Genomic DNA, 14965 nt, shown 5'->3' with positions numbered 1-14965 from the left:
ATCCCAAATCTGCACATAAATCTCACGTCTTTGTTAATTACTATAATACTTATACCACTACAGCTACAAGTTAGCATGTGTTAGCTCGTCTATGCTCTTCACATCCCTTCAGGTATCGTTTCAAATAAATAAGAAGCTATGACGTTGTCTTTCTCTGATTGGTTAGAAGGGTGAGCCTCACTCATAAACCCTTAGGAATGACTATATCTGCACTGCTACCAGTCTGTTCAATGAGTGTGGGTCAAAGAAACCTTTAGCAGTAACTGTGCACATCCAGATATATGACAAAAGTGTTGAGTATCCATCAACTTAACCGCTCGTCCACTCAAAGGTCACAGGGGTGCTGGAGCCTATCCCAGCTGTCATCAGGAGTGAGGTACACCGTGGGCAGGTCACCAGTCCATTGCGGGGCAGACATACAGAGACAGGCAACCTTTCACACCTATGGGCAATTTACAGTCATTAACCTAACGTGCATGTCTTTAGAGGTGGGAGGAAGCGGCCTGCTGACCTGTGGATTCAAACCAGGGTCCTTCTTGCTGTGAGGCGTTTCTCCTCCTTAACTATAAAAAACAGTTTGAACAGGTTTTCACCATATGTGCCATAATTCTCTTATTTAGCTTTAAAGTGCTGTGAACAGTGTGACTGTCTGCTATAATTTCCAAACATTGTGTATTTCTTTGCCAATTGCCTTTTGTGACTAACACACTCATTAATTAGCCAGACTTTAGAGAATTGTTGCAGATTGTACTATAACATTTAAGTCATGCAAGGGGTTAAACATAGTGGAACATGGAGTATTTTTTAACAAAGCAAATAAAAAATAAGTAGAAATTCAAGTGTTGTGTTAGAGTAGAAATTGGATATTTACATGCAAAGTGCAAACTGTGTGCAAAGTGTTTAGTGTGGGCTGCAGCTCTGTCCTTGGCATTTAGTGAAATTTAGTATTAAGTTATTCCAATTAAATAGTGAATTGGCAGACATGCTGTCTTCTATATTGAATGAACTACAGAATAAAATGACATCTAACAGTTACTGTTGTAACTGTAGTCAGACAAGTAACATCAAATAGCCTGATGGCATTACCAAATTTCAAGGAACACACTGTTTTGTGCACATACACACCATACAGGTCTGGCTGTGACAGTCACTGCTGTGCTAATTGCATTTATGATGCCTGAGCATTTAAAACTTTTACTTTTTGATGTTTTTCGTAACTTCAGATGTCTTGCAGATCACGTAACAAATGTCCACCGTGTGCCATATATACAGTATTTGAAATTCGGCAATTTGCTGTTCTTCTTACCCCGACTCCCTCCTGCAAACCCATTCTGTCCACTAGTTTGTCCTTACTTTACTGCAGCGACATGGATTATTCCGCCTCACTTCGCTTCAAAAGCGAGGCAACACTGGCTCTGAGGTGGTGTGTCTTGAAAATCTGAACATGACCAAGAATATGTTGAGTAATCCAGGGTTAACGCGTGCGGTCAAATGGAAATCCTGCTCAGATTGCAAAGCAGCACGGGGGCCCGTCCGCCTCCTACACTGCCTGTCTGTAACATGACACAAGCTGCCAAACACTGTAAGAGCACCGGTGCATCAGGTCCATTATAACAACACAGCAGAGTCTGATTATAGACGACAGCTGGGTACAGGTAAGCGCATACTTTGCTGCACAGCTGTGGTCCTCAGCTCAGCCTTCCTTTTTATGTGTTTGGAAATAGGACGTGAAAGACCCTGGTTTCCTCGGGTCTGCAGCAACTACACCTGACGGGAAGTGAGGAGGATTAAGAAGCTTTTCAAATTCTTAGCATTTTCTAAAGAGCAAAGAAGGAAAAAATAAAAAATAACGGTGACAGCTAATTGTTAAGGGAATGGGAATCCTCACTGTTAAATACAACAGACCTTTCTTTAGCCTCGGGACGCTTCAGGCCTGTGACTTTTTCGCTGGAAAGAGACAAAAAAAGAAAGAAAAGGATCCACAAAACATCTCATAAAAAGCAGCTGGAGCCCCTCAGCCTTGCAGGTTAACCTTAGCGCTTTGTGATCGTTATATTGCCGGTTGAATAACAGCGGTGAAAGAAGCACGGTATATAGAATATATGGATTTTATACCTCCGTTCAATCTTCCTCTGTTATGTATTAAGTGGGAGTTAGATGAGGAGGTTGATGCCTCTTGAGTGTTGATGCATAAAACTGAGACACAGCTAGTGAGTTAAGCTGATGAGTTAGCTTAGCTTAGCACAAAGAGTGGAAACAGAGGACTAATAATGAATTTGTGTGCTTTTCAGGGCTAGTACGTAGATTGTTTTATTTCGGATAAAAGTCAGGCTAACTGGTTCTCTGTTTCCAGACTTGGTGCTAAGCTAAGCTAGCCGGAGTGCTCAGAAACCTTAGGTTAACGTCGTCTAACTCGCCACCATAAAGTCGAACTATGTCCATAAGTATGTTAGTAGCATTTACAAGCGGTTGAAGTTGAGCTAATTTTAACTACTGTACATTCTGTTGTCTGTTTTTTCCTCTGTGACAAACACATATTTGCACTGTCGTCCTATTTTTGTTTCATACACTCCAAATAAAGAAACACTCCAAATAGCACAGACGACAGAAATCGACAGTCTATGGTGATGAAAATTGAAGTGCCAAGTTTTCTAATTGTCTGTTTGCTTAGTAATGACATCCACACATATATATATATATATTTGTTTATATATTTGTTTTTTCAGTATTTGCTTTTTCAATTTCCATGTAGTCTGTGCTGTTAGCAGCAAGTCTATGTATTTGCATTGTTTTCTAAATGTGGCACATATTCTAATTATTTAAATTGTATTTACATTATGCAACGTATCTGACTTTCTACCTACAATGAGAGAACACGTTCACGTTTTGTTCAGTAATGTCTAGAGAAACAAAATCCTGTTGCAGGGGAGAGATTTGCGTGGGGCGTCTCTGGACGGCGAGTCCAAAATAAGCGGAATATTTTTGGCTGGGTTGCTTAATAAATCTTTATGTGCTACTTTTTTATTAAGAAGCGTCAAAGCCAGAGCGGGGGGTGAACCCAAAGGGAATCCGAGCTGCCTCGGCCTGGCCCTGCTTTTGGGAATTCCTTAGGTGACTGAAACTCGCTGGCGGCGTACGCCTACATCCGCCGGAGCAAAGTCACAGAGAACGCCGGCGAGCTTGATGTTCCGAATGACTGGAGAGAACAAGAGCAACACAGAGTTGGCTGCACCAGTACATTCATCATACTCCAGTACCCCCCGTGGACTGGGTTCACTGTTTACAACCTCCCACAGTAGTTGTGGAGTGCACTGATGTTGAGTTTGATGCAGAACTGCAGCCACTGTAGCAGAGCGAGCAAATTAACTTAAACGCCTTTTGCTCTTGCTGGTGTCACTATTTTTAGCTTTTTTTTCGCACCATGCGATTTTATTTTGGAGGCGATGCATGTTGAGGGTTTAATTAATTAACAAATGCAACACATATTTTATAACGGTACATTTTCCAAACAGATGCCCACCCCCCTTCCTCCCACTGCATGCATCCCAGCAGAAATACTACTAGTTAATGAATATCTATTTTCATACACACTTATATTGTCCCCATTACAGTGGTATTATTTCAAACTGCTCCATTTGCCTATATGGGACATAAAAAAATAACGTCTAAGCCAATTTTCTGTGGAAGAGGAGCCGCAACAACATGTCTCTGTTAGATAAGTTAATTACCTCATATCCTACGGCTACACACCAGCTTCCTCCTCTTTCCCCCACCCTAAACAGGAGGAATGAAAACAACACTCCTACACGATCAAGACGAACTATATGCTAATGCTAATTAACACTCTACTATTATCTTCATCATGTAGCGTGCACCTGTCAGGCTCATCACGGCACCATCGACTACGTATGTTTCGCATGTGCAACATACATCACAGACCTCATTTATTTCACCGAAGGGAGGATCTAAGAATGCAGAGATGTTTTTTTCAGTCGGCAGGTGAGTGTGTATCTGTGTATATGTGTGCAGGGGAGGGTGTTCAAAAAAGAGAAATGAATTACAGTAGTTTCACTTGCATGTTTTTCTGTTGTGACTTATGAGCTGAGTTTAGTACAACAGAAACGTGGAACAATTAATAGTGATTACATCTTTTTTTCTTTTCAGGTGGTGTAAAAACTTCCCAGACAACCTGAGTGGGTGGGCACGACTGTGTACTTCGTGGACTCACAATTAAAGACTGTGTGTCCCTAAATAGTTTGATATCCTCCTGTATGAATGTCATTGTAAATATATTGTAGCATTACAACAAGCTTTCTAAGTAAGAGCAGCAGCTCAAGGATACAAAGATCTACAAATTAAAAGATTATTATTAGTAGGTGTATCCATTGTGATGGAATATTAAATAAAAACCACTCTCAGGTTTGACCCCTTTGAATTTTTAATAAAGAAGTTCCTCCTAGACATATTTTATAAGATGGAAGAACTTTTCTGGCTTTATTTTGATTTTGTAATAAAAGTTAGTCTGACGGGGGAAAAAAGAGACATTTGCAAAGTTATTATATTGAAGCTTTACATTTTTTGAGTGATGCAATCGGGTTTACATTTTTCCTTAACAAAAAAAAAACTTACATGAAAATACTAAAGCAAGAATGAATTGAGCATAAGAAATTGTTACTTGTAGTTTAAAGATATGCCATTGAACCATCAAGCTTTAGTGCTGTCCAAAAGGTAATAAAAAATAAATACTGTCTGAGTAAAAACTACAATTGGAAGAAATGACTATTTTGTAATAATGATATTTTTTATAAGAACAAATGAACAAAGTGGCAACGGACTGAAGTTTGTTGACTTGTGGTGTTTTGACAACAGAAACACTAGAATAATCCTCTTTTAATGGACTATGACGCCACTAACCACAATGAAAAAGGAGGAAATAATGTTGGAGGTAGCTGCTGATATCATTAAGTGTCAGTATGGGAACACCTTGAATATGTTGTGGGAGTCTCTGGTGTAAGTATCTGCGTGTTGGACATAAGTACTATGTAGAGATAGTGGCCCCTGGTTGTTATGGAAACAACCTTTTTTTTCCCATCATGATAAAATGCAGTCTGAACAGTGCTTTTTTAATAAATAAATAAAAAAAAGAAGAAGAAGAAGGGACGTAGGGTGTCTAACAGAAATGAGTCCTTGATGTGACAGTGTTCGACAACCCCTGGACTGCACTTAGCCACTGCAGCCAGTCAGATCAGGCTGAGAGAAAAGAGCAGACTTAATAAAATAGTAGACTGACTTTCTGCTGAATCCACTTTTGAAAACACAATAATCCTAATTCAGTATATTAAGAAATGCCATATGTGCGCATATTTTTGCATTTTTCATCCGCTGCACGTTCGGGGGGCTGCTGCAAACGTTGCAGTTGAAGTGCCACTGATTCAGTGTTGGTTTGTTTATGGATGCGGCGTGAGCTTGAGCAGCACATAATCCTGCATGTCAGCACTGCTTTGCTTGAAGCTGTCTCATATGTTGTCGGTGTTATGCACTCCAGTCACTCTGCAAATACTCTAAGAACCCCTCCACACACACACACACACACACACACACACACACACACCTTTTCGCACACAAACAGGCTGCACACGTAGCCTACTCAGGGGAAAGTCTGCATGAGGGTTTGGCGGAGGCCCAGCGTGAGGCGTGTTTCTGACAGGATTATCCAAACTCCACCTCGCCTCTGAAAAGCTTTAAGTTAGGAAAATGCTCCTCCTTCCCTTGATATCTTGCTGGCTTAAGGACTAATAAACCCTCTTGTTGTTGCTGTTCAAAGTAAGCGGAGCCGCGAACACAGGCAAAACAAGCAAGTCTAATAAACACAGCTTAATGTAACCTTAAAAGTCACAAAGTGCAAGAGTTGGAGAAAACACAGGGGGCATAATTCCAGTATTTTCCCCTTAATTCCACATTTCTGTGAAACGTGGCTGCTGTGGAGTAGCCTCAGCCTCTTTAATGTATCATTACCCCCCTCTGCTGGCATGCGCACGGAACAAACCATGTGAAATCCACAAGGGAAGTATATTTAAAATCTTTACCACCTCATTGTTATGACCCAACACACTCTGCCTTGGTGTTAAACAAGGAGAAACAGTATAACACTTGCTGTAGATTTTATTAGTCAAGCAGAGTACTGTGACTCATTTTCAAGTCAGGAAAGGAGTTGGAGGAGCAGGCGATGTGCTCTCCTCACAGAACGACTCTCTCTCTCTCGCTCTCTCTCTCTCTCTCTGTTCTCACTGCCTCTCACTCTTTCATTCACAGCTGAATTCATTAGCTCTGCTGCCATGTTGCCAACACAGTGAGGAATGTAAATTAAGGTGACAGAGCCGTTATTAAAAGACGTCTACTAATAACGTCAACTGATGTTATCGGGCCGAAAACAATATTCCAAAACTCGCCCGTCTCTCGTTCCACACGCTGTCTCCTCCTGAGTTATAGCTATTCTCTCTATCCGCCGTCTTCCCAGCATTGCCCCCTTCTCCCTGTGGCTTCTCCATACTCTGTCACACATGACCTCCTCCAGCCCATTATGCTTTGTTTTGTGTCATGCCCGTGGACACTGAAGTGAGTGGCGTATGGATGATTTCAATCCATCTCAGAAACCCCATTCTTTCTCCGCCCGTCCCTCGGTTTTTCTGTCAGACAAAAGCAGCCTCTGTTTATCTCTATCTCCCTTAGCCCTCAATTCTCCACCTGCGCCACGACACGAGCGCTGATGGCTGGAAAGTAAAGTTATTAACAAACTTTCCTCATCCTCTGCCTGCAAAGAGCTTGATTAAAATCCCATTAATACCGGGCATTAATATGCAATATATATATCTGGGCCTCGTGGACGAAGATAAACCTGTTAATGCAAGGTGTAAATGTAAGCACAGCCCACTGCATCTGGAAATGGTCTGGCTTGGATTGTGATAACAATAAAGCTAGTGCCAGTGTTAATATTCAGTGTTAATATTCAACATTTAAGATGGGCCAAGAGATGCAACGCCATTGAGAGATACAGTTAATCTTTAAACCATGTTTTGCAACAACATGCTAGAAACTGCTGCCACTTTAGCTTCTGGTGGGCTTTTGAAAAGTTGTGGGCCATGTTCAATGTAAACTTTGGGTCACTGTCTTGCTGGAAGACCCGGCGGCCACCCAAAGCTCTACTGACAGAGTTCTTTACATTATCCTTCAAAATGTCATTTAGCAGACAAAATGTCTGTTCTTTTTACTGGATGCAGTGTACAAGTGGTCTAGACACTGTGAAATGCTTTAAAGTGGCACCATAACCTTCTCTTTTAAGACGAGCATTGACTCTCTTCTTTCTGAGCTCCAGACTGATGTCTCTGCTTTTTGCAATGATGAAATTACTTCTTACCAAGAATTTAAGAGTGGTTCCTCTCAATCAAGTTTCCAAGTGCCACTAGCCCTGTTCATTGGAGTCCCTTAAGCAAAGTTGGATGCTCGGGTGAATTTAGATTTTGGTTCCTTGGGGCCTAAAGGTACCTACAATAAACTGCAGCTAGAGATGAGATCACAACATGGGGGGATGTTGTCTTAAAGCCAGGTGTAAATACTGTTTAAGGAATTCTTGGCACTATTCTTCAATGTTACCTGAGTTCGCGTGTTGTAAGGTCATGATGGTACTGTAATGCGTGACACTTCTAAAGGAGCCCAGGATGGGAACGTGGTCGTCTCTGGAGCATGGTGTTAAATAATGAACAAGCTCGTGACTAATGAGTGACTCATGAATCTTGCCATTGCAGGAACCTCGTGAGCATTTGTCAGCACGATTTACACACTCTTGCAGACACGCACCCCTCCACCCTCACCTCTCTGTATCTTTCTCCTGCTTTTGTCATTGCACACTGGTTGCTTTCGGCTGCATGCGTTCCCTATTTCCCAAAGGCTTTAACTTTACTCCTCTTCTCTCAGCACCCTGCCTCCTACCCTCTCTGCCTCTCCCCTCATCTCGGGAATCAGACACAGGTTTGCCACTGCTGAGGAAGCAACAGTAGTAATCCTTAGGCTCAACTTCAAAAAGAGGCTCTAAAGACTACACTCTCTATGGTTCTGGCAACTCAGCCTGCTACTTCTGCTGGGGGAGGAAAAGCACACACACCTCCCCTCTCACCTGCCTGTTTCTCCTCTTCCCGCACTTCACTTCACTCAACTTGCTTCTTCTTTATCAGCATTAAATGTTCCTCAGCTCAACCCCTCAACTCCCCTTGCAGCAAATGCTCTCTTTCTCCCTTTCCATGGTGTCATCAACAGTCATCTCTGCAAGGCAGGGGAGAGCGGGAGAGGAATAAAAACCGAAATGAAGAGTAAGGAATGAGGGATGAGTGGAGAAAACAGAAGTATAGCAGAGGGAAAAGTAGCTGGTGAGTGAAGGAGAAAGAGATAGAGAGAAAGAAGATAGAGTTTCCCAATTCTACGGTTGGTCTCGCAGGGGTAGCTGGCACATTGTCAGCAGATCTTTATACAGCTCCGCTACAGAGAAAGTAGAGCAGAGGAGAAGATGGAGTGACACAAAGATTTGAATCCTTCCTGATTACTGATTTGCTGCTACCTTCAGGGTGGTGCTTGTGTGAGCACATGAAGCATTAGGGATAAGTTGGCTTCAGTAGTTGAAATTAAAGCAAGAGCAACAAATCAAAGCAAGTTGGAGCTATTGGCATAACAATATAGTAGGAAATGCCAGGTTACAGTTAAGTTCCTAAGGTTTGAAACCATCTTTTCTTAAGCATAACAACAGAATCAAGGACCCAAGCACAGAAAAATGTGCAAATTAGCAAAATTAAGGCAAATCCAACTTACAAAAGGTAGGCATTGATTTGTGGACCTGACCAAGGTTCTTATTTATACAGCATATTAGACAGGGACCCTACAGTATGTCATAAACCAGCAGGTATATACACTTGGAGGGTGGTTAGTTGCGATGTTGGAAGCCTGCTCTGGAAAAGATAGAGTTAATAAATACAAATATGGAAATTACATGTGGAAATGTGATACACATGTGGTAAAGGAGTAATCTCCTCATTCTTCGTTTGATTCCTGATTTGTTCCAGTGCTGGGTATATATCCCTTTTGTATTACTTTTTTTTTCTCTAATTGCTATTTTCCCAGTCTTTGTGCTAATTCTGTACATTTTACCCAGAGGTGCTTTGCTGATACACCCGGCTGCCAGCAAAGGAAGTGCAGCCCCGCCATTTCCCCATCCCACAATCACCCATCGCCTACGTGTCATTAACTTAATCTCTCCCCGTAGATGGTATGCTCGAATAGCATGAATTATTTATTTCATTACAACAGTCAGAAAGGAAAAAAAAGTCTTGAATTAAGTTGTTTCATTCTGCTGATACCACAAAGCAGAGGCCCTGTCTGAGTATTTCTTGCTCTCTTTGTGAGGTGGCAGCGACTTTGGAGGCAGAAGGACTCAGATAGGCACTACTTAAAGATTTAAAATGGAGGGGGCCCACTTCAAAGGAGCGGCCTTGCACAATCAGTGTAGCCCTTTCCTTTTCAATTAGCACACAGTCTGCCAGGCCGGCTTGCTCACCTAAGGGCTGGGCTAAGGCCGTGAAATATTGATGGCCCCATCTCAGGGAGTGAGTGGAGCGCTTTGTGCTCCGTTCCCCTGGGTAGGTTTATGTGTTTAAGATCTTTTGACAGCAGACAGCTGAGTGGGTGATTTGTTTGTGTGATCCAAGTGGGCGTGCAGTGACGCACTAGTAGTGGATTGCACTAAATTCAATCAAAAACTGTCTCAGCAAATACTCCTCTATTCTAACTCAGCAGCACATGAATCTTTTACAACCATAAAACAACAAATAGTTCTTTGTTCGATCAGAAGAATCCCACGTCTCTCCATCTCTCCTCCTCAGCCCGAGAGTGATGCTTAGTTATTATCTGCAGTGTTTTACAAATCACTCTACAGTAGTTCACCTGTGGCTGCGGCGGGGAAACTCAGAGAGGGCAACTTTTACGGAAATCAAAGCTTTTTTGCCTGGAACCTCTAGTAAACAAGAGCTCATTATTTTTAACTGTGTGATCCTGCGATCATCAGCGATGTAGAACAGGCATCTGCATTAGTAATTGCACAAGTTCACACACTCAACAAATGAACGGCCTTTAACAACATATTAATATTAAATAATGAACTTGAATTTTGTTACACAACTTTCAACCTTTACCTTGACTGTTTTGGTTTGCGAGCAGGACGAAGCACCTTATTAGTCTTGGTTTGCGTTTTGTTATTTATTTTCTAAAGACGTTTCCAGTTTTTATTCATCTAGAGCCCAACCATGGAGCTGAAAGCTTAAAGAAGAGGTAGTTACCCAAAAGGATCTCGTTTACAACTTCAAATTATGGAAATTTAAAGAAATGTTTAGTTCTCTCACTCTATTAAAAAAGATACTTCAACACATCCAGACCTACAAATTGAGCTTCTTAAGGTTTAAGGTTTGACTTGCATGACAGATCCCCGGAGACATTCGCACATGGTGTAGAATGTGAAGCTTAAAGACAAAAAGTGAGGAGAGCAGATTGGATTTTTATATTAGTTAGGGCTCAGATGAGTGGAGGGTTTCTATACTTAGTCATACAATGACACAGCCCGTAATGGGGCAGAGAAGCGATGCACTGATATTCTTAATTGATGGATTAGAAGCATATAATTCCCTACGGAGAGGGGATGATCAAGAGAACGGAGGAGAGGGAGAGGAGCTTGAGTAAGCACAGGGAGCGAGCGCTTGAACATGACCTGAACAGTTAATTGAATAGGGAAATTCCCAGGATACTTTATTTAAATGAGAGTAGAGGAACAAATGAGGAGATGATCAAGCGAAAGGGCAACGTAGAGCCGAGCAAAGCAAGGGTTCAGGAGGACCAATAAATAAAAGGCTGTGTCAACAAGTTGCGTAGAGTTCACCGTTAATGGGTATTAAAGCAAATCAGAGAGGTGTTTTTTTGTCAATGGATGGATATGTGGATCGATGACAGAGTAAAGAGATGAGGAGATGGGCCTGGGAGCAGATAAATGCAACAAGAGTGAAAGGTAGATCCAGAGCTGAGACTTGGATGGATAGGTGGAGGAGAAAGGAGAGACCTCTAGAGGAAAGCAGCAGATCCCTGTCGAAAACTCTCCTTTCATGTGGCCCACACAGTGTCAGATCAATCCAAACGCCCGCCCATCATTAGGCATCAAAGGCTTGTGGGAGGGGGATCCTGTCTGTACACAGCTAATCCCCTTTAAATGTGCCTTCTCAAGGAACAAAGCCGCCATTACATCCACAATGCATTTCTCCCGCGCCATCTACACTTTCTCCCCGTGACGCTCCACAATCATCAAAGCAAACGAGGTGGCAGGAAAAAAAAAAGTTACCAACAGGAAAGGCTTTGAAATTCAGCCATGATTTCCATGGCGACCACCAGGTAGCACAGGATAAATGGCGGCGCCTTTCAACTCGTCCGTTTACAGTAAACGCTCGCAAAATGCAAGCATCTCCAGCGAGACGGTGCTTGTGTGTTTGAACATCTCCATTTTTAGCTCCAAAACTCCTGGTTCGCATTGATAAATGTTCTGACACCGACTTAGGGGACGTGTAAAACAAAGGTCAGCCGCATTCAACGGCGAGTGAAATCATTTCCATCGCAACAGATGACAAATGGAGTCAGTTTCTTGCGCTATTGTCAAGAGAGACTCCCCTCTTCCCTTCAGTCCTCTCACTCTCTTCTCTGTACCCTGTGTGTCTCTCACTGTTCCTCCCTGAAATCCATGAATAAATAATTCAAGCTACAGATTTTTCACTTTATGACTGAATATAAAATTTATCCCTTACCCTATCTTGCCACCCACCCACCTCTCTGAAGGAGCACATAAAACACTGTATGTCTCTTTACCTGAGACTCAAAGAAGACTTTGTAAAAGCCCTCGACATTTTTTTTTCCTCCTCTCGCTGCTCCAGGATCATCTCTTGAGCCCCAAAAATGTTGTCTCAGCACCACTTGAGTTGCTTTGTTTCCTCATAAGCATCCATCCTCTATTCCCCTCCCTCTCCTCTTCTTATAACTCCCACCATCCCTTTGTTGCCCTCCTCGCCGCATCATGCCTCGAATCTGAGACAGTGACAAACTCCGACAACAAAGCCAAAGATCTTGATACCTCCCTGCATCTCAATAATGGAGCAACTTGATATGGAGGCCTCGTTATCAGGACCCTCTCGGCACGCCGCGTGTTGCTTTCCATCTGTCAATAGAGAAACGGGAGGAAAGGAGCAGGGAGGCTCAAGCAGGAGTGAGACGGAGGGAGGAGGCCGTGGTTATTACACCAATGGGATTAATGGATGTGTGGGGTTTAAATTGACTCTCAATGACAGCGGAGGCCTCGCCATTTTTCTATCAGATATCGGCAGGTTTCCCCTCATTACTCTCTCTCCCTCTCTGTGTCTCTCTCCCCTCCCCAACTTTTTCTCCCTCTTGCTGTAGCTGCAATTTATTCTTAAACCTCTTACCATCTCTGACTAAACCCCCGACTCACTCACACTCACACACGTCTCCTCCCCCCTTTCCTCGCTCTTTGAATCCAATATTCCAGACAGCATGATGTCCAAATTAAAGAAGGTGATGGAAGCCAATGAAAGTACACAGCCTAGTGCAGTAAGTCAACTGCATAAATGGACTCAAAGAGCATTTTCAATATTTGATAAGTGAATGTCCTGTTGAGCAGAGTCAGGTAAAATATATACGAGGCCAGAACTTCCAAACGTCTTTTGTCCAACATCTCCATGTGAGATGAGCTCCATTTGTAGTTTAAATTTCATACAGTTCAACTGTTCACCATTTCCACGTGTTGACATAGCCCATTATCAATTATTACTGTTTATCCACTGCTTAAAGCTATCAATGTCAACTGTTGATACATTGGTTTAGCTAGCTTTTTTAAACTATTAAATTTAGTTAACTACTGTATTTCAACATTACTTTTTTCTAAATGTTTATGCATTAATGTTGCCTAATCATTACTTTAACTATCTGCAATGTTTATCCTCTGCTTTTAGCTCTTACATTTGTTAAGCTTAGCTTTGTTCATAGTGTATACGTTGGTCAGTGACTTTACCTGCTGTTTTAGATGATTTATTAATTATATATCTATAATATATATATTTATTACCTTTGGCTAATTATCTTAAAAGTGTTTACTTTAGCTACCGGTTAATGTTCTGGCTGCTTTGTTCACTTGCTGACTAGTTCTCATGGTTTAAGGTCTTTATGTGTTTTTGTTTGTGTGTGTCTATGAGTCCAGAACCTGGTTTCAGCTTAAAAACACATACATGTGTCTCACCCCTGCACTGGGCCACATGTTAAGTCCTCAACAAAATGTGACCTTTTTATAAAAATGGGCTCCAAAAGCTCAGAGTGACCATCAATTTTTACTGTCTCTGAAATGGATTGCTGGAAGAAAGCCATTCTGAGGCTTTGAAAGGATACTAAAGCCACGTTTTTTGCTCATTCATCTGGTTCGCGTGCTTTCACGCGTGCACTGGAACCCAGAACTTCTCCAGACTTCACCCGGGTCACCCCCAGAGATTACCCGAGCTTTAACCTGTGGGCCACATAATACAAAGTAGGTAATTGTCCAGAGTGTTCACAGCAAGTGAGGGGGCGTTCCCTTCCAGTGGAGTCAGTGAGAACAACAACAAACAAAAACAAAAGCTGTCTGGATTCTGGAAAATTGCCAGCCGTATCCTTTAAGTGTCTACAGTCGCCTCAGGTCAGTGGAAGTTCATTGCCGGTAATTTACTGCTTAATGCAACAGTGAATTTACTAAACATCAGCACCAATTTGTACTGACGATGTTAGATAAAATAGTTTTTTAATCAAATCATCATTTCTGTTTTCTAATTAGCTGAGCTACTCTGCAGCCTTTCCACAAACGTCCCTAAAGCAGTGCAGAAGTTTCCCCTGGAGTAGAAGTTCCCCTTGTTGGGAGCCACGCGTGGCTTCCACAGTGACTGAATAGACACACGGCATCAGGTGCAGTACAGTATTATTTCATTTTCAACTTTTTTTTACTAAAGCCAGTCGCACATCTTGCTGTATCTTTTAGTAAGAAGGACTTTGTCAGACATGTTTATTCACTACTGAATTTGGTTCAAAAGCCTCATTCGTCTGAAAGAAACTTATGCTCATGGCAGCAGATGGGCTCGGAAGGAAGAAACACCACTATCAAAAAACTCCCCGCAACAGCCTAATTACTTCTCACCCTTGTCACTGTCAGTGTTTTACATTGAGAGAAATGGAGGAAGAGGCTTTAACATGGTTAAAAACCAAACTCAATTCGTGGTTAAAATTAAAAAAAAATGATTCAAATGCAGCCATTTTCCTGCTGCACACTTGGCTTGCAGTCACAGACGCTGCAAACTATGAGACATCCTTAGCCTTCATGGTGGGCCTGTGTTGTCAGCTGAGTCCTCCTTTTGTATGCTCTTTTCTTCATGTCCCACATCCTCTCCGTAGCAAAAGTCCCCTGTAGGTTTCCATTATCCCGCGTGAATAATATCAGCTCTAAACCACACACGGGGCATTGCGAAGATGTTTGGAAGTGGCTTATTTAATTTGCTTGTTTTTGTGGCAAATAATGTGAGCAGGGTACGCCATTCAGACATCCATGTGGATTCACAAACATCTGCTGCTGATGGAAATGATACCCCAAAAGCTTGACGGAATAAGTTACCTGCTGGGAGCAATTTACTGCTGTCAGTTACAGTGTCAACCTTCAGGAAAATGGCTTCATTCTAAAAAATGAACACAATGCCTTTTTTAAAACTATACAGGTGTTTATAAAAGTCTTTCACAGTAGAATGATATTGTGCTTTCCCTCAGGACATTTTGCTCAGGTAAAAAACCAAATCAGAGTTATAAGACT

Source organism: Anabas testudineus, chromosome 18 (assembly GCF_900324465.2).
Source record: "Anabas testudineus chromosome 18, fAnaTes1.2, whole genome shotgun sequence".
NCBI lineage: Eukaryota > Metazoa > Chordata > Actinopteri > Anabantiformes > Anabantidae > Anabas > Anabas testudineus.
This window is presented reverse-complemented; position numbering follows the sequence as displayed.